The following is a 22,716-nucleotide window of genomic DNA, read 5'->3' on the forward strand; positions in this document are numbered from 1 at the left end:
GAGGGGTTCAGCACTGAAAATGGGGTTACTTGTTTGTAATTTAGTAAGGTATTTTTGACGAGTTTGGTCTCAAAGAATGGGGTTTTTTAATGCTGCAATTTCAGACAAAACAACATGGTTAGGCCCTTTTTAGAGTTTCCAAAGTCTCCAGAGAAAGTAGACCTTCTCTCTACCTCTAACCAGTAGGAGCTGCAGCAAATAATTTATCCCACCTGAGCCTCAGTTCCTTGTCTGTAAAATAGAGAATGGGAAACACCAGAACCTACCCACAGGGTAGTGAAGCTGACATGAGACAATACGGCTACAGGGCTTAGAGCAGGACCTGGGGGCTGTAAGGCAAATGCTTGAGAAATGTCAGCTCTTCTTAGTCTGATTACGTGGCCTCTCTGCTGAGCTGAGTTTTTAAGGAGCGTCTCTCTGCCTTGTCTTTCTGTCCTTCTGACTGTTTCTTTTATTCTTTCCTCTCCTCAACCCTGCTCATGGGAGCACAGCTCTCCCTTCCTTCCGGAAAGGAAGTGTCTGCAAAGGGCTCTGGGAATCACACTGCTTGTGGGGCACTGGCTTGGCTTGGTGGTGATGCCCCGGCCCAGAGAAGACCCCACTTTATTCTTTTAATTAACTGACATCTCTGCCTCCTGATGAGTTCTTATCAGGAGAACTGCTCTCAATCATTTATAGCTATTTTCCTTTCCAAGGAGTCTCTAATTCCCAGAATGCTGTCCTAGTTGTATTGTGGTTGCTGAAGAGTGATGATGGCAGGGCTGGGGTGCATATGTGCATGTGTGTGCATGCATGTGTGTGCACACATGTTTGATCACTGGGGTCCCAGGACCGGACCGGGAGTGGGAAACTCTCAGTGACTCCTTCTGAGCTGGGCAAAGGGCAGCGGCGAGTCCTTCCTGCACCATCAGGACCCCTTGGCTGCGCTGGGTCTGAAGTAGTGCCTGAGAGACCTGGCTGCCCTCCCAAACCAGCCCCCTGACCTGAGACAGGCTGAGGAACAAGTCCGGGAGAGAGGTCACCAGGTGTGGCTGGCAGTGAGCCACACGGGTCCTGGACTTGAAGAGGAAGTCTTGTTTTTGGCAACCCTGGGAGGGGCAGGTGCCTGGAGGAGATGGAGTGAGGACCCACTGCCCAGAAGGAGCAGTGTCCCACTGATTTACACGCAGCGATTTTCTCTCCTGCCTCTGACCTTTACGTGGTCCCCACAGGGCTAAACCCTGGGGCCTCATCTGCAGCACTGTCTAGAAAACATGTATTTATGAAGTACCTATATTTTTATACTGAATATGTAGATTTTGAAACAAATAGTTCATGTTATGTTTCACATAAAATCACCTCATGTCCTGCCAATGGTAGCTGCCAGTCTCTGAAAAACCTTGGCTTGAGTTTTGGGTGAAGGAGAAAGGGCAGAGTGCAGGCCACATGCACAAGCTAACACTCCTCTTGCCAGGCTGGGAGCGGGCTGAGGACAGAGGCTGTGTCTAGCTCTGTGTCCAGCACACAGTAGGTGCTCAGGGTGGCATGGTATGGGGAGAGGAAGGAACACAGCTTCTCATTTAGATCAGAGTTCAAAACTGGCTGGGTTTTACTGTCTGTGCAATTCAGGGGAAGCGGATTTGCCTTGGTTTCCCAGTGGGTGCAGTGCGGATAATATCTATCTTACAGGGTCAGGGAAGCTAACTGGGATGGTATACCCAGTACCTAGCATAGAGCAAACTCTTAATAGAGACCAGTGTCCTTTCTTTTTCTCTCCTGATATTTGATGAACCATTTATACCACACTGTTAGCGAGGAACTAGGTCTCCTCCATTCTTAAGGGAATCAGCACTTAACCTCAAGGATGAATCTCCAGGAATGAGACCACAGGTGGTGCAGACAGCTGAGGGCACTCAGGCTGCAATCCTGAGTAGCAATCCCCTTCTGGGGACCGGAGTCTCCATTCTCAGACTGGGGCCATCACCTGCTGCCTGAAGGACACGTTAAAATGAGCAGCGCCTGCCTCTGGGATTGCAATCTCAGTTCCTCCAGGGACTGGGCAGGGAGTGAAATTGAGCACAGGACCGAATTGAGACAATAGAGAGTGGTGGTGTTTGTGGCACCCTGGAGAGGAGGTACATGGCACAAGTGTTCCCGTGGAAGCAACAACCCTCTCCTGGCTAAACGAACAGGAGACGTTTAGCCAGGCCACGGGGCCTCTGGTTGGCAAACCTGTAAAGGGCTGTTCCACCAGGAAAAAGATTCACACTATTTAACCACCGGAATCCCGGTTATGAGACTTCAGTAGCTCCCCCATTTCAAGTCTCCCCACCCCCGAAAACTCCGGGGAGAGAGAAGAATGGATTTCCCCTGAGCCCCAAAGCTTGACACTGCGACTTCCTGTCAGTCATTTTACACCTGGTCTGTGTGGGATCCTTGGCGTGTGTGGGTTGCTTCCTCTGAACTTGGAGGGGCCCCTTCTAATCTAAGGTGGCCTGGCCTGACCGCAGTCAGTCTGCCGGTGGCAAGTTCCAGCTCAGGCTGCTGGAGCTTGGCCTTGAGGGTCTGAAGCCTTTTCTTCTGTTCCTGCCTTTTGAGCTCAGGCCTGAGGGAGGGCGAGCTGGGCAGGGGTGGCAGAAGCAGGCTGATGTGTACCTTCTCTGAAAGTTGGCTTAATCTGGGCAAGGAGTATTGTATTTGTGCGTTCCATGAGAGGAGAGGGCAGGGGTGTTACCTGAAGTCACAGAAAGGTGAGGACAGACTCAGGGTGGGAACACGGCTGCCCTCCTCCTCCACTCCTGCTCTGGTGCTCCCTACTGGGAGCCTGGGTGTGACTGGGCACATCAGCTTCTGTAAATACTGAAGGAGGACAGGGAGCTGTAAAAACAGGAGAGGGGACGGTGAGCATCGGCAACTTGCTGAGAGACCCCTGCTTCAAGATTCAGAGTGCACGTAGATCAGGTATTAATAATACATATTTCACAAAGTCCACATTACCACCTATGATGAATTATAGTCCAACGGGTTGATTACTGGAAGTCAGCGGGTAGAGCACCCACAAGGAAGCAGTCAGCTCAGAGGATGGAGTCTGCAGGATATGTGGTCTGGTCTTTCCACCAGGTTTTACTCACACAAAAAGACCACTGCTAAAGATGGAAACAGAGCGAAGGACCGTTACTACCAGATGCAGTTTGTGGTCCAGGATTGGATACTGGTTGGATGAAGCAGCTGATCAGTTGGGAAAATCTGATCATTGTTTGGCTGTTACACGACATGAAGTTTATTAAAATGAAAAGGAGACTGTTGGCTGAACAAAGGAGGTTGGGGAACTCTGTATCAGGCAAATCCAATTTGAAGCACATTCTACAACACAACTGACTGGGCCATTCAAAGTGTTAATATCCTAAAGGACAAAAAAAGTGGAGGAAGTGTTACAGTGAAGGACACAAGAGACGTGACAACTTAGTGCAACAAGTGACCTTTGATTGGATCCAGACTTTAAAGGGAACCACAGGTCCATCTCTGGGAGATCAGGAGGCGTGCCACCCAGATGTCCTCTTGCTGCCCAACCATAGAGACTGGCCAGCAGGCGGCGCCTTGGAGCTGCCCCATTGAGAGAGCTGCCTCGCCCCAGGCCAGGCCCTTCCCAGGGCAGCACCGTGGAGACTGGCTCCAAACGACACCCTGATGGGCAGTTCTCCTTCCAGAGTTTCCCCGTAGGGTAGAATGAGGCTTTGCCAGGCCTGTGCAATTCAACTTTTTCCTCTGTCTGATCCTGCTTCCACCTGCTCCCTTTCACAGGTGTAGATAAGCATCTTGTGTCCCAAACTCCATCTCGATATGTATGGTCTGAAGAACTCAACCTGCGACTAACTATAAAGGTCAGTATTGAGTGATTAGGGAACTATGGGCTATATATTAGTTAATAGTATTGTATCAGTGTTAAATTTTTTGAGTGTGGTAATGGTATGGCAGTGGTGTAGGTGACTGTCCTTGTTCTTAGGCGAAATGCTAAGGTATTTAGGGGGGAAGAGTTGTGCTATGTGCAACTTACTCCATATGGTTAACATATATTTATATATCTGCATTGCTATATTTATCTATATAGATCTCACTAACTAGATATCTGTATATAGAGGCATACATATCTACATCTGGATATCGATATGGGAGACAGAGACAAAACAAATGTAGCAAAATGGTGCCAACTTATGACTCTAGATGAAATTCTTACAGATGCTTGTTGTACTAGTTCTTCAAGTTACTGTAGGTTTGAAAGTTTTTAAAAATAAAAGTTGAGAGAAAAAAGTCAATGTGGAATACGACTTCATTTTGGTAAAAACAATTCATGTACAAACCTGCTGTTGTTGTTCAGTCGCTGTTGTTGTGTCTGACTCTTTGCAACCCCATGGACTGCAGCATGCCAAGCTTCCCTTGTCCTTCACCATCTCCTGGAGCCTACTCAAACTCATGTCCATTGAATGGGTGATGCCACCTAACGATCTTGTCCTGTCGTCCCCTTCTCCTCCCACCTTCAATCTTTCCCAGCATCAGGGTCTTTTCTAATCAGTCAGCTCTTTGCATCAGGTGGCCAAAGGATTGGAGTTTCAGCTACAGCATCAGTTCTTCCAATGAATATTTAGGGTTGATTTCCTTTAGGATTGACTGGTTTGATCTTCTTGCAGTCCAAGGAACTCTCTCAAGAGTCTTCTCCAACACCACAGTTCGAAAGCATCAATCCTTCGGTGCTCAGGCTTCTTTATGGTTCAACTCTCACATCCATACATAACTACTGGAAAAACCATAGCTTTGACTAGACAGACCTTTGTCGCCAAAGCAATGGCTCTGCTTTTTAATATGCTGTCTAGGTTTGTCGTAGTTTTTCTGTACATGGAAAAAAATCTGGAAGGCTACACACTATGGAGCTAGAGTGGTAATCTCAGAGTGGTTGGACATGTGTAGTTTTCACTTTTGCTTGTCAACATTTTCATTTGCTAAAACTCACATGTTTTGCTTACATAATAAATGATTATTAAGATAATTCATAAAGGCCTATGGTAGAAATAAAGGTGGGTCTCCCTCTAGTCCAAGAGGGTAGTGCCTTGGAGAAGGGGGCAACTCCTCATTACCCCACCCCGAATGAGTGAGATTAAAATCTCAGTAGTGTCCCTTCCCCCACTGGCTGTTTCAGCCTCAGACTGAAATGATAATGGCTTAAAAAAATGGGATCATTTGATGGGAGACGACCACTGGGCACCCGATGGGGCTGGCCTGCTGGAGGATGTGCTGGGCTGGCTGTTGGTTCAGGGCAGCCAGAGTCTCTTTATGGTCACCAGCCACGTGGTATTTTCACTTTCCAGTGCTGTGCTGGCATGGGGGGAAACGTGTGAGTATTACTTTGAGTTACATCTAAAATTGAATTTTCCACCCCTCTTGAGTGTCATTGTGCAACTATCAGTTCTGATATTTTTGTAACCTATTTCTTTAAAAAAGCTTTTTCAATTTCGTCACATTGCTTTCAGTCTGAACCAGTTTTCTCAGCAAGACAAGTTTAAAGGAGAGATTACATTTAAATACTCCCTGTGGAAGACTTAGCACTTCCTCAGAACTCCCCTCTTTGTGGCCCACGGCCCACCTGGCGGCCTCAGGTGAGCTGGCACCACCCTTAAGCGAAGGACTCGGGGAGGGCCTAGGGCTGGGTCTCTCTGCCAGGGAGTCAGGAGGAGGCAGGGTCAGCATCCTCATAAGGAGAAAAGTCTGAGGGAGGAGAGGTGGAGACAGGAGACAAATTGGCTAATGGAGGTTAAAATCAGGCCAGAGGAAGGGGTGGAGATGGTTGTCTAAGTTGAGTTCCAGTGCTGGGGCGGCCTCTCAAGCTCAAGTTCCACCCTCTCAATTTGGGCATCTCACCCCTTTCTTTGGCCCAGGGCTGCTTGGAGACTGGCTGGCTCAGGTGAGGAGAATTTCTGTTTTTGTGGCCCAGCCCTGGGAGCAATCATCAATCAATTGACAAACTTTCCCCACCCACTTCTTGTTTGCTAGGTGCTGGGATGAAGCTTTCTTTAAGACTCAGCTGAACTTCTCTAACACCTTGAGGCACCACCCCAGGAAGCATCTCTTCTGCCAGGCCCACAGTCATATCTCCAGCTGTCTTGGGACATCCTGATGAAAGAGTGAAAGCTTAGGCCCCTTTAAGGAGGAGAACGTACTCACTCATGCTTTCTTTTAAGCCTTGTGCAACAATATATTTTGCCCAAGAACTGGCCTTTCTTTAGGTCCCAGAACTAATAATCACACAGCACAATGTCTTACTCATGGAAATGCTTTTCTTGGGCTCTATGTTAATGATTATAATTGTAACAAATCTTCACTGGGAACCTGTTTCTCAAGCCTTAGATCCATGATCACACAGCAACAGTATATCTAGCCGAGGGAGGTTGCCCGGAACCATTCTCCCTGGCTAATCTTGTGCCAAAGTTATCTCAGGACGTATGCCTTGGGAAAGGGTCTGCTGGAACTCTTACAACCTTGAGGTATTCTTTTTATCTATTCTCAGCAGCCAGTTGAGAAGTATAGAGCGAAGCGAAGCGAAGTCACTCAGTCGTGTCCGACTTTTTGCGATCCCATGGACTGTAGCCTACCAGGCTCCTCTGTCCATGAAATTCTCCAGACAAGAATACTGGAGTGGGCTGCCATTTCCTTCTCCAGGGGATCTTCCCGACCCAGGGATTGAACCCAGGTCTCCTGCATTGCAGGCAGACGCTTTACCGCCTGAGCAACCAGGGAAGCCCCTGGTATAAAAGGCCTCGCTTAAACTAATGAGGCAGGTACTCTCCTGTGCCCTTCTGATATCTATGTCAGAAACTTTTTCTCTCACTTTCACTTTAAATAAAAATCTACTCAAAGCTCTGGGTGACTGAAACTGTCTTTGGTTCTGGAGTTAAATCTTCTTCAGTGACCACGAATCCGGCAGCACCGTTCGCTGTGAGCTATCCCTAAGAGACACACCTGACTGGCTGTTTCACACTCAAGGGAACATAACGAGAACACAGGAAGTGTTGTGGGATCCTGAGCACTGGCTTGGGCCTCGGTAGAAGGGTGTTTGGGCTTCCCAGGTGGCGCTAGTGGTAAAGAACCCACCTGTCAAAGCAGGAGACTTAAGAGACGTGGGTTCAATCCCTGGTATTGTCATTGTGCAACTATCAGTTCTGATATTTTTGTATCAGGAAGATCCCCTGGAGGAGGGCATGGTAACCCACTCGTATTCTTGCCTGGAGGATCCCATGGACAGGGGAGCCTGGCGGGCTACAGTCCATGGGGTCTCAAAGAGTCAGACAAGATGAAGCGACTGAACATGTGGCAGTGCTCAGCACAGATCTTGGCACTCAGTGGGACTAAGTGATTATGGACCCTAAATTTGGCAGAGCAAAATTATATTATCCAAACAACTAGAGTTGTATCTATTAGGGTTCTTTGGTTACAAGCAAAAGAGACTGACTGGCGAACTAAAGCAAACACTTAACTGAGGGGAAAGTGGAAGAAGCAATCTTTGGGTTAGATGGGAACTAGCACAGCTCTGGGACTGTGACATCAGAAACAGTGACGTGTCCCCACGAGCAAGCATGTCCTTTCTAACACTCTGCTCGGGAGGGACAGGCCCTGTTGACGCTGTGTGCAGTGGGTAAGGGGTAGTTCCCCAGAGGAAAGGGTGCAGGTGGAGGCAGGGCAGTGTCCATGGATGCTCACACTCTCTGCCTCAGCTTGGTTGAGTGGGAGCCTCTCCTGCGCCAGCTGCGCTCTCTTACCTGGTCTCCGTCAGCCCTTCCTTCACACCAGGTGGTTGTCCTTGTCCCCTGCCTTGGACTCTGTGCCTGGAACTTTTTGGCTCCCTAGGCCATCTGATCTGGTTCCTTTCTGTTTTGGATTCTGCATCCATGGATCCAGTCTTCTTACCTAACTTAGTTCCAGAAACTGGTCCCCTTGCTTGCCTGGGAAGTGTTAGTTGCTCAGTTGTACCCGACTCTTTGCAACCCCATGGACTATAGCCCACCAGGCTTTTCAGTCCATGGGATTCTCCAGGCAAGAATACTGGAGTAGGTTGCCATTTCCTTCAGCAGGGACTCTTCCCAACCCCGGGATCAAACCTGCGTCTCCTGCATTGCAGGCAGATTCTTTACCATCTGAGCCACCAGGGAAGCCTGGGATTGGAGGTCAGACAAAGATCCCAGGAAATCTGAGCTGTCAGCAGCCACAGATATGATCTAGGACTGAGGCCCAGAGCTGGGGAAAGAAAGTTTGTTAGGGTTTGGAAGTGAGTTCAGAGCAGAGTCACAGCCATAGCCCAGGTGCCACTGTTTTCTGCACAAGGTGCTTTTAATTATAGAAGTAATAAACGTTCATGAAAAGAAATCTAGAAAATAATGGAAGTAAAAAGTAAAAAGCACTCACTCCAATAACCCACCCATTTGTTGCTTAACCTCCAGTCTTTCTGACATTGAGTTCACCTGAGAGGCAATGTGGAAAGCTGATTGAGAGAATGGGCTCTGGAACTCTTTACAGAGTCAACAGTCAGGTAGGAGCTGTGTGACCTTTGAATGTTGATTAACCTAAGCTTCAGTTATATCACCTGTGATATAGAGGTGTGAAGAAAAGGCAGAGTAAAGTATATAATAGAGTAAGTACTTAATAAATCTTAGTAAGTGCTCAATAAATATTAAAGTTTGCCCTTATCTTAATCCTTTCCATGCCTCTCTCTCAACTCTTTCCCTGAATTTCCTTAGGCAACTTCTCATCTCAATTCTGGGCTTCTGGGTTACCGTCCATTTGTCTTGGGAATAATTTTTTTTTTTTTACCAATTGCATGCCCTAAATAGTAAATGAAGCATCCAGGACATTATTTAATGCCATTTGGGTGGGAAGTGTGGGGAAGATAAAAGACAAAAAGCACCTAAGAGCAGATAGAGCATCATGTTGTACCACAGCCACTCAGCATGTCTGCTCTCCTCTCCCAGTAAAAGTACCCACACATCCTTTTCCTTTAGGAAAGTCTTCTCCCACTCCAGGTGAGGGTGTCCATGTACACCATGAGGGAGGCAAGTGACCCAGACCTAGACCATTAGAATATGCTGACCCACTGGCTTCAGGAAGTGGTACAATAAATCAGCCCATGAGATTTCTTCCTGGGACATTTTTACCTTTGAAACAAAGGTGCTGAGAGAATGTAAGCATGTACTTGCCATATGCAGGAAGCCTGCTTACAGGAAGAGAGATGAGATCAACACTGAGAAGCAGATGTGTGTAGAGATGGAAGTGTCAGGTCCCAGGTTGCTGCCTCTGAAGCCCGGGTTCCTGCAGAACTCCTGTATTATGCAAGTTTTCCTATATTCTTCCCACCTATGTGAGTCATATAAATTTCCATTGTTTACTTAACTGATTTATACTCGGCTGTGTTATACCCAAGTCGGAGTCCTGACTAACACAATTGCTTTCTTTGTAAAGGTGTGAAGGTGGTTGTGTGATCAATTGTAAAACTTTGTCCATTCTGTTGGTTGAGAAGGAACAGTCTCCCCAGTGGGGTAGCACTCCCAACATAATGACCAAGGTCAAAGAAATCCCAACTTTGAGGGGCTATAGCTCATTGCTTTCCTATTCAAAGCTCTCTGGAGATACACTCTGTCTTACTGATTGCTGATGTGATCTGCAGCATTCACTCCATCAAGGAGAATTTGAGTCTCTCAAGTCTTTGGAGTTATTTGAAGAAACGAATCCTTTCATCTCTTCTGGCTTCCTTAGCACTTGTTCTATTCCCTTTCATCTCCAGCTCAGCACTATGAAAAGGTGTGATGGTGTGAGATCCTAGATTCTGGATGTGTATGAAAGTATACAAGCATATTCTGAGCAATCAGAATGAATAATGTGGCACCCACATTCTACTCCCTTTATCATCACAGAATTTTTTAAAAAACATGCCTGGGTGAGTGAGATCTTCCAAGGAGGCTTGTGTAGTCCTTCCTGCCTGGAGGAGGTACAAGAAGAGGGCTGCTCACAGTTACTCAGACACACAACAGGCTCCTAGTTCATTGCCTGCTTCAGGAATCCCTCTGCGATCCAAGTCTTCCTAATGTTTGGGAAGTCTGCCCACCTTCTGATCAGGTTGTCCTTCTTTTCCTCCTTCCGAAAAGTGCCCAGAGCACTTCAGGAAGCCTTCTGGCTTAATTCCTTTCAGTGCTGATAAATCTGGCATTTGTTATTTCTTACATGTGCCCTTTTATTTCTTTGAGTTCTCAGTACAGTACTAGCAGAAAAGAACGGTGAACATCATAGCAACCCTGGGAGATCATGGCATATCCTGTGAACATCATAGAAAAAAGAAGGAGTAAGGGGCTCAAGTGCAGTTTAATAGATTCTGGGGCACATCTAGTATTTCATCATCAAGTTGAGCAAACAGAACTGCAAAGAATATATTTTGTGGTGTGAACTTTCTAGGACAGAAAGGCTGAGAGAGTGGTGATCAATTTAAGATTTTTAGTTTCACAAAATTCATAAGAAGAAATAAAAGATTTTTTCTTACCCTCTATTTCATTTACCTTTGCTCTAATCTTTATTATTAATTTCTTTCTGCTACCTTTGGGTTTAGTTTGTTCTTTTTCTAGCTTCTTGAGGTGTAAAGTTAGGTAGCTGATCTGAGATCTTTTTCAATGTAAGCTTTTATGACTATAAACTTCCCTCTTAGCACTGCTTCTGTTGCATCTCATACATTTTGGCAGGTTGTATTATCATTTTTGTTTGTATCAAGACATTTTATAATTTTTCTTGTGATTTTTCTTTGACCCTTTGGTTCTTAAACAGTGTGTTGTTTAATCTGTACATTTCTGTAGATTTTCCAGCTATTGATTTTTAGTTTCATTGTACTGTGATTAGAAAATGTTGTTTGCATGATTTCAAGTCTCTTTAATTGGTTAAGAATTGTTTTGTGGATTAGTAAGTGGTCTATTCTGGAGAAAGTTCTGTGTATACTTGCTGCTGCTAAGTCGCTTCAGTCATGTCTGACTCTGTGTGACCCCATAGACGGAAGCCCACCAGGCTCCCCCATCCCTGGGATTCTCCAGGCAAGAACACTGGAGTGGGTTGCCATTTCCTTCTCCAGTGCAAGAAAGTGAAAAGTGAAAGTGAAGTCACTCAGTTGTGCCCAACTCATAGCGACCCCGTGGACTGCAGCCTACCAGGCTCCTCCGTCCATGGGATTTTCCAGGCAAGAGTACTGGAGTGGGTTGCCATTGCCTTCTCTGCTGTGTATACTTGAGAAGATGTGTATTTGCTATTGTTAATGACAGAGGCTCCCTTCTTGACTAGATTTTATTCAGTCTGCTCTGAGATCTCTAGGCCCTGACTTGGCATCTGTCCTTGTCAGGTCTGCATCACCTACTTGTCGCAACAATCATTCTAGGCTAGTTTAGAGAAAACCCTTCCATCCTTGATATCTGACCACTCTCAGTCTCTGATCAAATTCCTCACAGCTGCACCATTTCCCAGATGATGTCTCATTACCTTACCCTGCCCTCACAAAGAATCCTGTTTAAGTCTGTTTAACCAGGCCGTCTCCTTGATGTTTTAGTAATTTTCCATCCACTGAGCCTCAACCTGCTCCATGTTACAAATCACCACTATTCCATGCTGTATTTGGAGTTGAGCCCAGTTCTACACTGAAGTCTCTCTTCCTCTATTGTAATAGTTCCTAATAAAATGTGTGTTAACTACTTTAATAACTGTCAGATTCTGTGTTTATTTAACATAGGGCAGCAGGTTTTTTGAATATTCACATAGGTAAACAATAATGTGTAAGTGCTCAGACTTTTGGCTTAATTTATTGGCATTTGCAAATGTAAATGATACTCTGACAAGTTTATTACAGACCAAGTCAGTTAGTCATATTTAAACACAAAAGTAACCAAGACTTCCACCTGATGCTTTGCTGGGCCTCTCTAGAGGCCCAGAGTTAGCAGAGGTTGTGGACTCCACCAGAATGCAAACATAAAGTGAAAAATAGAAAAATCTTAAAAGTAGTCAGAAAAAAGAGGCTCATTATATATGGAAATATTGAATGACCACAGACTTCCTGTCAGAAACAATACAAGTCAGAAGACAATAAGAATCCATCTTTAAAATGCTAAAAGACAAGGAAAATCAGTCAACTTAGAGTTATTACATAGCCAGCAAACTTGTTTTCCAAAATACTGATTTTTAGACAAACAAATGCTATGAGATGTAGTACAAACGGCATAGGAAATTCTTCAGGCAGATGAAAAATGATATTAGACAGATATTTGGATCTTTAAAAAGGAAGAAAGAGTGTAGGAGATAGCAAATACATGGGTAAATACAAGAGATTTCCCTTTCTGAAAAACTTTTAAAGACATGATTGATTAAGCTGAAGTAATAATAATGTATTGTGGGCCTCATAAAGATAAAATGTATAATAAGAGTAGACAAGATGAAAGGGGGAATAAATGCTTCTGGTGTCAGGTTTTGACATTACGTCTGAAGTGAAATAAAATTATTTGAAGATAGACTGTATAAGTTAACAACGTATATTGAAAACCTTAGAGCAAACCATTTTTTAAAAAGCTAAGCTGTAATAGCTAATAAGCTATTGTGTGTGTGTTAAGTCGCTTCAGTTGTGTCTGACTCTTTGCAACCTTATGGCTATAGCCCACCAGGTTCTTCTGTCTACAGGATTTTCTAGGCAAGAACACTGGAGTGGAGTGCCATGTCCTCCTCCAGGGAATCTTCCCTACCCAGGGATCGAACCTGCATCTTTTACATCTCTTGCACTGGCAGGCAGGGTCAAGATAAAAATGGAATAATGGTGGGGAAAAACCTAATACAAAAGAAATAAGTTCAGTTCAGTTGCTCAGTCGTGTCCGATCTTTGCAACCCCATGGAATACAGCACTCCAGGCCTCCCTGTCCATCACCAACTCCCAGAGTTTACTAAAACTCATGTCCAATGAGTCGGTGATGCCATCCAGCCATCTCATCCTCTGTTGTCCCCTTCTTCTCCCACCTTTGATCTTCCCCAGCATCAGGGTCTTTTCAAATGAGTCAGCTTTTCTCATCAGGTGGCTGAAGTATTGGAGTTTCAGCTTCAGTGTCAGTTCTTCCAATGAACACTCAGAACCCATTTCCTTTAGGATAGATTGGTTGTACCTCCTTGCAGTCCAAGGGACTCTCAAGAGTCTTCTCCAACACCACAGTTTGAAAGCATCAATTCTTCGGCACTCAGCTTTCTATGTAGTCCAACTCTCACATCCATACATGACTGCCGGAAAAACCATAGCCTTGACTAGACAGACCTTTGTTGGCAAACTAATGTCTCTGCTTTTTAATATTCTGTCTATGTTGGTCATAACTTTCCTCCTAAGAAGTAAGTGTCTTTTAATTTCATGGCTCCAATCACCATCTGCAGTGATTTTGGAGCCCCCCAAAATAAAGTCTGTCACTTGTTTCCACTGTTTCCCCATGTATTTCACATGAAGTGATGGGGCCAGATGCCATGATCTCAGTTTTCTGAATGTTGAGGTTTAAGCCAACTTTTTCACTCTTTTCTTTCACTTTTATCAAGAGGCTCTGTAGTTCTTCTTCACTTTCTGCCATAAGGGTGGTGTCATCTGCATATCTGAGGTTATTGATATTTCTCCCAGAAATCTTGATTCCAGCTTGTACTTCATCCAGCCCAGCATTTCTCATGATGTACTCTGCATACAAATTAAATAAGCAGGATAACAGTATATAGCCTTAACATACTCCTATTCCTATTTGGAACCAGTCTGTTGGTCCATGTCCAGTTCATACTGTTGCTTCCTGACCTGCATAAAGATTTCTCAAGAGGCAGGTCAGGTGGTCTGGTATTCCCATCTCTTGAAGAATTTTCCACAGTTCATTGTGACCCTCACAGTCAAAGGCTTTGGCATAGTCAATAAAGCAGAAATAGATGTTTTTTTGGAACTCTCTCGCTTTTTCGATGATCCAGCGAATGTTGGCAATTTGATCTCTGGTTCCTCTGCCTTTTCTAAAACCAGCTTGAACATCTGGAAGTTCACAGTTCACATGTTGCTGAAGCCTGGCTTGGAGAATTTTGAGCATTACTTTACTAGCGTGTAGGCTTCCCTGATAGTTCAGTTGGTAAAGAATCCACCTGCAATGCAGGAGATCCCGGTTTGATTCCTGGGTTGGGAAGATCCCCTGGAGAAAGGGTAGGCTACCCACTCCAGTATTCTTGGGCTTCCCTTGTGGCTCAGCTTGTTAAGAATCCACCTGCATGTGGGAGACTTGGGTTCTATCCCTGGGTTGGGAAAATCCCCTGGAGAAGGGAAAGGCCACCCACTCCAGTATTCTGGCCTAGAAAATTCCATGGACTGTGTAGTCCATGGCATCGCAAAGAGTCAGACATGACTGAGCGACTTTCACTCACTCACTCACTCAACTAGAGTGTGAGATAAGTGCAATTGTGTAGTAGTTTGAGCATTCTTTGGCATTGCCTTTCTTTGGGATTAGAATGAAAACTGACCTTTTCCAGTCCTGTGGCCACTGCTGAGTTTTCCAAATGTGCTGGTATATTGAGTGCAGCACTTTCACAGCATCATATTTTAGGATTTGAAATAGGTCAACTGGAATTCCATCACCTCCACCAGCTGTGTTTGTAGTAATGCTTCCTAAGACCCACTTGACGTCACATTCCAGGATGTCTAGCTCTAGCTGAGTTATCCGACCATTGTGATTATCTGGGTCATGAAGATCTTTTTTGCATAGTTCTTCTGTGTATTCTTGCCACTTCTTCTTAATATCTTCTGCTTCTGTTAGGTCTATACCATTTCTGTCCTTTATTGAGCCCATCTTTGCATGAAATGTTCCCCTGGTATCTCTAATTTTCTTGAAGAGATCTCTAGTCTTTCCCATTCTGTTGTTTTCCTCTATTTCTTTGCACTGATCACTGAGGAAGGCTTTCTTATCTCTCCTTGGTATTCTTTGGAACTCTGCATTCAAATGAGAATATCTTTCCTTTCCTCCTTTGCTTTTCACTTGTCTTCTTTTCACGCTATTTGTAAGGCCTCCTCAGACAGCTATTTTGATTTTTTGCATTTCTTTTTCTTGAGGATGGTTTTGATCCCTGTCTCTTGTATAATGTCATGAACCTCCATCCATAGTTCATCAGGACTCTGTCTATCAGATCTAGTCTCTTAAATCTATTTCTCACTTCCACTGAAATCAGGAAAGGAGAAAAATAATAAAGAGCATATGGGGCAGATGGGCCACACAGTAAACTAGCAAGATGGTAAATTAAAACCTAACCACAAAAAATTATATTAAATGTAAATGGTCTACATTGTCAGGGTTACAATATACAGGACTATAGTGGTTATGTTGTCAGGCACAAAGTGGATAGCTTTATAATAATTCAACAAGAAGACAATCTTAAATGAATGTACTTACAAGAGAACTTCAAAATACAAGAAGCAAAACCAGACAGAAGTGAATGGTGAAATAGGCAAGTCTTAGGTTACAATTTGAGAATTCAAAACACCTATCTTAATAATTGACTGAAAAGCAATAGATATGTAGAGACTTAAATGATGTAATGAAGATTATAGCCATCGAATGATTTGTTTAGACCATTATACATATGTGTATATATAATCAGCCTCTTCTTCTGATTGCGTTTAAGATTTAGAATATACCCACAACTACAGAATATATATCCTTTTAAATTTCACATGAAATGTTTACCAAGAGAGACCTATGCTGGGCCATAAAATGAATTTTGAAAAATTAAGATGACAGAGATCATACTGGATGTGTTTTTTAACCACAGAAGAATTAAATTAGAAATCAGTAGTAGAAACATCACTAATAATAGAAAAGTCTAAAATCAATGATCTTAATCTTCCACCTTAAGAAAATAGAAAGATAACAAAATAAACCCAAATTAAATAGAAAGAAGAAAACAAGACTACAGAAATAGAAATCAATAAAATTTTAAAATGGACAAATAATAGAGAAAATAAAATAAACCAAAGACTGGGGCTTGGTAAACATCAATAAAGTTGTAAACCTTTAACTGGACTGATTAAAACAAAGGAGAAAAGATGCAAATTATATTATTAAGAAGGAAGGAAGAGACATCGCAGCAGATTCTACAGATATTTACAGAATAATAAGAAAATTTTATGCCAATAAAATCAACAACCTAAATGAAGTACCCAGATTCCTTGAATTCTAGAGCTGACTCAGGAAGAAACAGGAACTTAAATAACCTTATCTCAATTTAAAAAATCAATTTCCCACTAAAAATCTTTAAACAAATAAAACATCGGGCAGGCTTAGATGGCTCCACTGGTGAATTCTATTAAACATTTAAGGATGAAGTAATAGTAATTCTATGCAAAATTAGAACATGCAGAAGAAAGTAAATTACTCATATCATGAGGCTTAAAACAAACATTCATCATAAATACAGATGCAAAGAATTCTTAACAAGTACTGGAAATTAAATCTAGGTGTATGTATAAAGTATAATACATTGCAACCAAGTAAATGTATCCCAGGAATGCAAGGTTGGTTTAACATTTGAAAAATCAAGCAATGTCATTTATCATATAAAAAGAGGAGAAACATGATCATCTCAGTAGATGTTGAGAAAGTACTTAATAAAATTCAACACCTATACATATGAAATCTCATAGCAAACTAGGTATAAAAGGAATTTCCTCAACTTGATAAAAAGCATCTATGAAAAATGTATATCTAAATAAAATTAAATGCTGAAAGACTGAACGCTTTCTTCCTAAGATGAAAACCATTAAAAGGATATCCACTCTCACCATTTCTATTTCAATCTTACTGATGGTCCCTAGTCAGTGTAACAAGGCAAGAAAAAGAAATAAAATGACATGATCTAGAATTGCTTTTATTCCCAGATGTTATGTTTGTATACATAAAAAATTGAGAGGAATCTATAAAATACCACTAGGATGAGTTCTGCAAGATTGTTATAAAGTTTACTACACAAAAATCAACTGCATTTCTATTAAGCAGCAGCAATCAATCAGAAGTTTAGATAATGGGATCTGTGAACACAGAATACAAAATATTCTGTTTAAGGTACTTATAGAAAAAAAAAAGAATAAAATCCAGAAAAACTTTATAATGACTTAGGACTTATATTGGGGATATATTTGTGGGTATATATATATTACATATAATAAAACTATCTAATTAAAATATTGGCAAAATATTTATATAAAAGCTAGTTGACTAAAGATATGCAAGTATTTGTAAAGATGAAAACATCAATTGTCATTAAGGAAATACAGATTAAAACAATGTGATGTCATCCCCATTAGCATGGCTAAAATTAAAAAGGCTAATCATTATAAGTGTTCATGTGCATGTATAGCAGATGGAACACTCATGTATTGTTGGTGAGGCTGTAAAATGGTGCAGGAATTTTGGGAAAACAGTTTGCCAATTTCTTTAAATGTTCAACGTGTACTTACATGTGATCTAGCAATCCTATCCTTTGAGACTGTGTTAAGTTGCTTCAGTCATGACCGACTGTTTGCAACCCTATGGACAGTAGCCCGCCAGGCTGCTCTGTCCGTGGAATTCTCTAGGCACGACTACTGGAGTGGGTTGCCATTCCCTTCTTTAGGGGACCTTCCTGACCCAGGGATGAAACCCTTCTCTTACACCGGCAGGCAGGTTTGTGTTTGTTTTTACCACTAGTGCCAACTTGGAAGCTCTCTTTGACACTGACTGAGATATAAACATATACACCCACAGAGAGACTTATGCATGAACGTATATAGAGATATTCTTCATAATGGCCAAAAATTGAAATCAATACATTCATCAAAAAAAGAATAAATGAATTGGGACATATTCAACTCTGGAATACTACTAAGTAATAAAAAGTATGCACTATGATACATACAACAACATAGATGAATTGGAAAAGTATTATTTTGAATTAAAAAAATTCACACACACAAGAGTACTTAACACATAATTCTATTTATATGAAACTCTAGGAAATGTGAACCAACACTATGGTGACAAAGTAAATCAATGTTAGTAGGTGTTAGGAGACAGGGCTCAAGGGAATATTTTGGGATGAGACCAAAGGTTTTATTTATTTATTTTTGGCCACACCGAGTGACTTACGATATCTTAGTTCCCCAACGAGGGATCAAACTTAAGCCCTTGGCAGTGAAAGTCCACGTCTTAACCACTGGTCCACTAGCAAATTCCTAATAAAAAGGTTTTATATATTGATTGGAATGGTGTCTATATGGGTGCATATATTTATGAAAACTCATCCAATTAGACACAAATTGTATGCTTTTTATTGAATGTAAATTATACTTTAATAAAAAAGTTTTATAATTAAAAAAATCCCAATATTTTCTAAAATTAATCTAAATTTATCCTGGGTTGAAAGTACTCTGGGAGTATCTCAGAGAAGCAAAATGCAAATCTTTTTTGGAGGAAATATACCTCACACCAGCCTTCATCAAATTCCTGTAGATACAATGCCTTTTCATAGATGCACTGACAATAAAAAGAAAACAATCACCCAAGCAAACCAACTACTATTTGCATTAGTTAACGGAGACAACAAGAACCCTCAAGAAATTTAGATAGCGGAACTGTGGAATATATATATTTTAAAATATATATGTATACATATATATACATATATGTATATAATTGTTAAAAAGTATAAAATTGTTAAAATGTATAAAATTGTTAAAAAGAGAAAAGAGAATAAAAACACAGGAAAAGAAAAAGATACCATAAAAGGCACTGGTCTACTTAGAAAAGAACTAAATAGAATTTCTAGAAATAAGCAATATAATCATTCAAGTTAAGGACTCATTGGAACCCAAGAAAACCAACTACCATGAGTTAAACAGAAGATAGATATGGCTAAATAGAATATGTAGCATATGGAAAATATGAAGAACTGGAAATACTAAGAGATTAAGAGACAAAGAATTTTCTATAAATGATAAGAACATATATGTTCAGATTCAAGAAGCCCACATAATATAAGAATTATACAAAAATGAATCCATATGCAGACATAATGCATCACAGTGAAATGGCAAAATCATAGAGAATATTATAAAATCAGTTAAGAGGGAAAGGGCTTCCCTTCTGGTTCAGCAGGTAAAGATCCACCTGCAATGTGGGAGACCTAGGTTTGATCCCTGGGTTGGGAAGATCCCCTGGAGAAGGGAAAGGCCACCCACTCCAGTATTCTGGCCTGGAGAATTCCATGGCCTGTATAGTCCATGGGGTTGTAAAGAGTCAGACACAACTGAGTGACTTTCACTTCACTTCACTTAAGAGGGAAAAGACAGGTTATACTGATAGATAAAGGAATTTAGATTTAGAAAGGAAGCCAGACACTCACAAAATAAACACCGAGAGAAAATTACTGTCAATATCAATTTTATACCCAGATAAATTATACAAATTATGAGGAAGAAGTAGATTTTTTTTAGAAAAGTAAAAATTGGACAGATTACTAGGCAGAGTGTCAGTAACTTCCAAAAGAAGGCAGAAGGGAAGTGATTCCAGTAGTAAGGTCTGGGATGCAAGAAGATATGAAGAGCAAATGAATCAACAGGCATGGAGGAAAGTCTATTCACTATAAAAAATGGTCACTATGGACCATTTTTTTTTGAGATATATAAAACAACACAGAAATAAAATAACATGCAATATGGAAAAGGAGTGATGGAGATAAGGCAGATTCTTGTTCTTTTCAGAAAGACAGTAGAAATAAAATTTTAGACTTATGTAGACGTGAGAAAGTAAGAATGTCAACCACAAAAGTGAGAAATAGCATATATAACTTCTTTTTTAAGAAGAAAAATGTTATTAGATTCTTCACAAGACAATGAAGAACTGAAGAAGTGACCAGAACAGGAAGCTTTTATTATTAAATATTTACCTAGCTATTTATTTCACCACTTTCTCTGGGGGCTCAGATGGTAAAGAACTTGCCTTCAATGCAGGAGACCCAGGTTCGATCCCTGGGTCTGAAAGATTCCCATGGAAAGGGGAATGGCTACTCACTCCAGTATTCTTTTGCCTGGAGAATCTCATAAACAGAGGAGCCTGGTGGGCTACTGTCCATGGGATCACAAAGAGTCAGACATGACTGAGCAACTATTTATTTTTCTTTGGCTGTGCCGTATTGTGCAGCATGTGGGACCTTAGTTCCCAACCAGGGATCAAACCTGCAGCCCCTGCATTGGCAGTGTGGAGTCCTAACCACAGGACCACCAGGGAAGTCCCCTGAGTATGTAACTTCTGACTAATATAGACATAGTATATGTATAATAATACAGACACAGTGTGCATAAATACCCAGTTCAGGACCTCTGGGGGATGAAGTAGGGAGGAAGGAAGTGAAACAGGGTGGGGGTTAAGCAGTGTTCTGGGTATGTAGGTGCTCGCTATTTATATCTTTTCATGAGTCTGAAATATTTCTTTTTCTTAATCGAAACAGTTGATTTACAATATTATATTACTTTCACGTGTACAACAAAGTGATTCAAAGTTTTTAATTTTGTACTGCACTTAAAGTTATTATAAAATATTGACTATATTCCCTGTACTGTACAATGTATGCTTGTAGCTTACTTTATACATAGTAGTTTGTACCTCTTCATCCCTTACCGTTATGCCCCTTCCTATCCCTCTCCCCACTGGAAACCACTAGTTTGTTCTCTATATCTGGGAGCGTGTTTCTGTTTTGTTATATTGAGCAGTTTTATTTTTTAGATTCCACATATAAGTGATAACATAGAGTACTTGTCTTTTTCTGACTTATTTCACTAAGCATCACACCTTCCATACCAATGATGAGTTTGATAGGTTCATCCATATCATTGCAAATGGCAAAATTTCACTCTTTTTTATGGCTGAGTAGTTGAAGTATTTCTTCAACATAGAATTCAACAGCTTTTAGTTATTTTTTTTAAAGCCCTCAGTCTCTTTATAGCAGTGGTTCTCACCTGAGTTGATTTTGACTCCTCCTTCCAGGGGATACTTGGCCATACCTTGTCACAAATGGGGGTGGTGTTATTGGAATCCAGGTCAGGGACACTGCTAAACATACTATAATACACAGAGTGGTCCCCCTATAATGAAGGCTCACGTGGCCCAAAACGTTAACAGTATTGAGTTTGAGAAATCCCATTTTTCAGGATAAAAAAGGTCATTTTTTCAAAATTAGATTTTATCACTCTCCTTTCTAATTAAAAGGAAAAGGAACTCCAATTTGAAAATCATGAGAACCAGATATGTGATCACATGGTGATATCATTCACAATACTTCTAACATCTATATTTTCAGAAGGTAAAATTGCTTGATAACTTTTTCAGGAAAAAACTTCATAAGTAGGCAGTATAATTAATGTTTTAAAGTGTCAAAAATGAACTTACCTTTGGTTGATTGATGAAGTTCCATGAATATAGCAACAATGACCATGGTTTGCTTTTGACTGGAGTTTCTTTATGAGATGAAGTTTCCATGAAATAGTTAATTGCTTTCAGTTTCTCCATATCCAAGAAATAGGAAAAAAAAAAAAAAGGTAACTTGAGAAAGAAGCTGTTTCTCTACTCCTTTTCTTGCTACTGTTACATTAGTATTCCACAGTGGTATTGTTCAAAGTACTGGGGCTCCTACTGAAATGTCATTAAATTGCAACTTTACACATCTGGCATGCTGCCAAATGCAGCTCAGCGTGTAGATTACGGTCCAACAAATCAATGCTCTAGAATTGTAGGTTTATGTATGCCTGTAATTAAAAAGTGTGCAATCATTTCCTTTGCTTATCTGATGAGAGGAAGAGAAATGAGCTGTTTTTCTAGGGTGGAGAGGTGAAAGTGTCAGCCTGAAACAGAAGTATTGTGACGTTACTGGCGTTCCAGTGGTTGGGACTCTGTGCTTCCAATGTAGGAGCTGTGGGTTCAATCCCTGGTTGGGGAACTAGGACCCCACATGTTGTGTGACATGGCTGACACATGATATATGCTGCATGACAAACTATATATATATTCACATATAAGTAAAATATATGTAAATATTAATATATATATAAAATATATATTTACATATTTGTAAGATATTAAACAGAAGCATTCCCTGGCATATCCTTTAAGATACGGCTTTTGATAAAGGCAGTTGCTCTGTACACCTCTCAGCCTAGCACTGATCTGCACCAATCAGAGAAGTTCCCTCATTTTCATGGACAAACTTTGGGAGTTTCTTCAGAGAACCTTTGGTGGTGTAGTATTTCCTTAAAAAATCTGTGAGCATTTGTGGGTAATGGGAAGACAAAACTGAACACTGTATCCTCATGAAAGGAGGGAGCTATGGCAGGAGAGGAGAGTTTTGGACAGCATGTGTGTGGTAGCTTACTTTAAACCACAGGCTCCTAGCAGAAAGGCAGGCCCTTTTCCCAATCCTGTAGAAAAAGCCATAAAACTTCAAGCAGCATAGTCACTGTCTGCCATCTAGCAAGTAAAAATGGCAGATGGGAAGACTAGATTCATCTGGTGCCTTTCCTGCAGAGATCAGGGTAAAATGTCAAGCTTCCAAAGCAACAGGTACTACCCTATTTCTGGAGGCTAAGGTCTGACGCATTCACATCAGAAAAGGATT

General features: G+C 41.5%; 1 protein-coding gene across 1 annotated transcript in view; it reads right to left on the reverse strand.

The window, feature by feature from the left end:
• Window positions 1-2,726: 2,726 nt before the first annotated feature.
• Window positions 2,727-22,716, reverse strand: part of NETO2 (neuropilin and tolloid like 2) — a 94,095-nt gene continuing 74,105 nt past the window's right edge. The window contains exons 10-12 of the transcript XR_010661670.1: window positions 21,495-21,608; window positions 6,004-6,168; window positions 2,727-2,856 (exon numbers count right to left, since the gene is read on the reverse strand). The gene's annotated coding sequence lies outside the window, so the exon portion shown is untranslated. The remainder of the gene's footprint in view (window positions 2,857-6,003; window positions 6,169-21,494; window positions 21,609-22,716) is intronic.

Source organism: Muntiacus reevesi, chromosome 2 (assembly GCF_963930625.1).
Source record: "Muntiacus reevesi chromosome 2, mMunRee1.1, whole genome shotgun sequence".
In the NCBI taxonomy this organism is placed as follows: domain Eukaryota; kingdom Metazoa; phylum Chordata; class Mammalia; order Artiodactyla; family Cervidae; genus Muntiacus; species Muntiacus reevesi.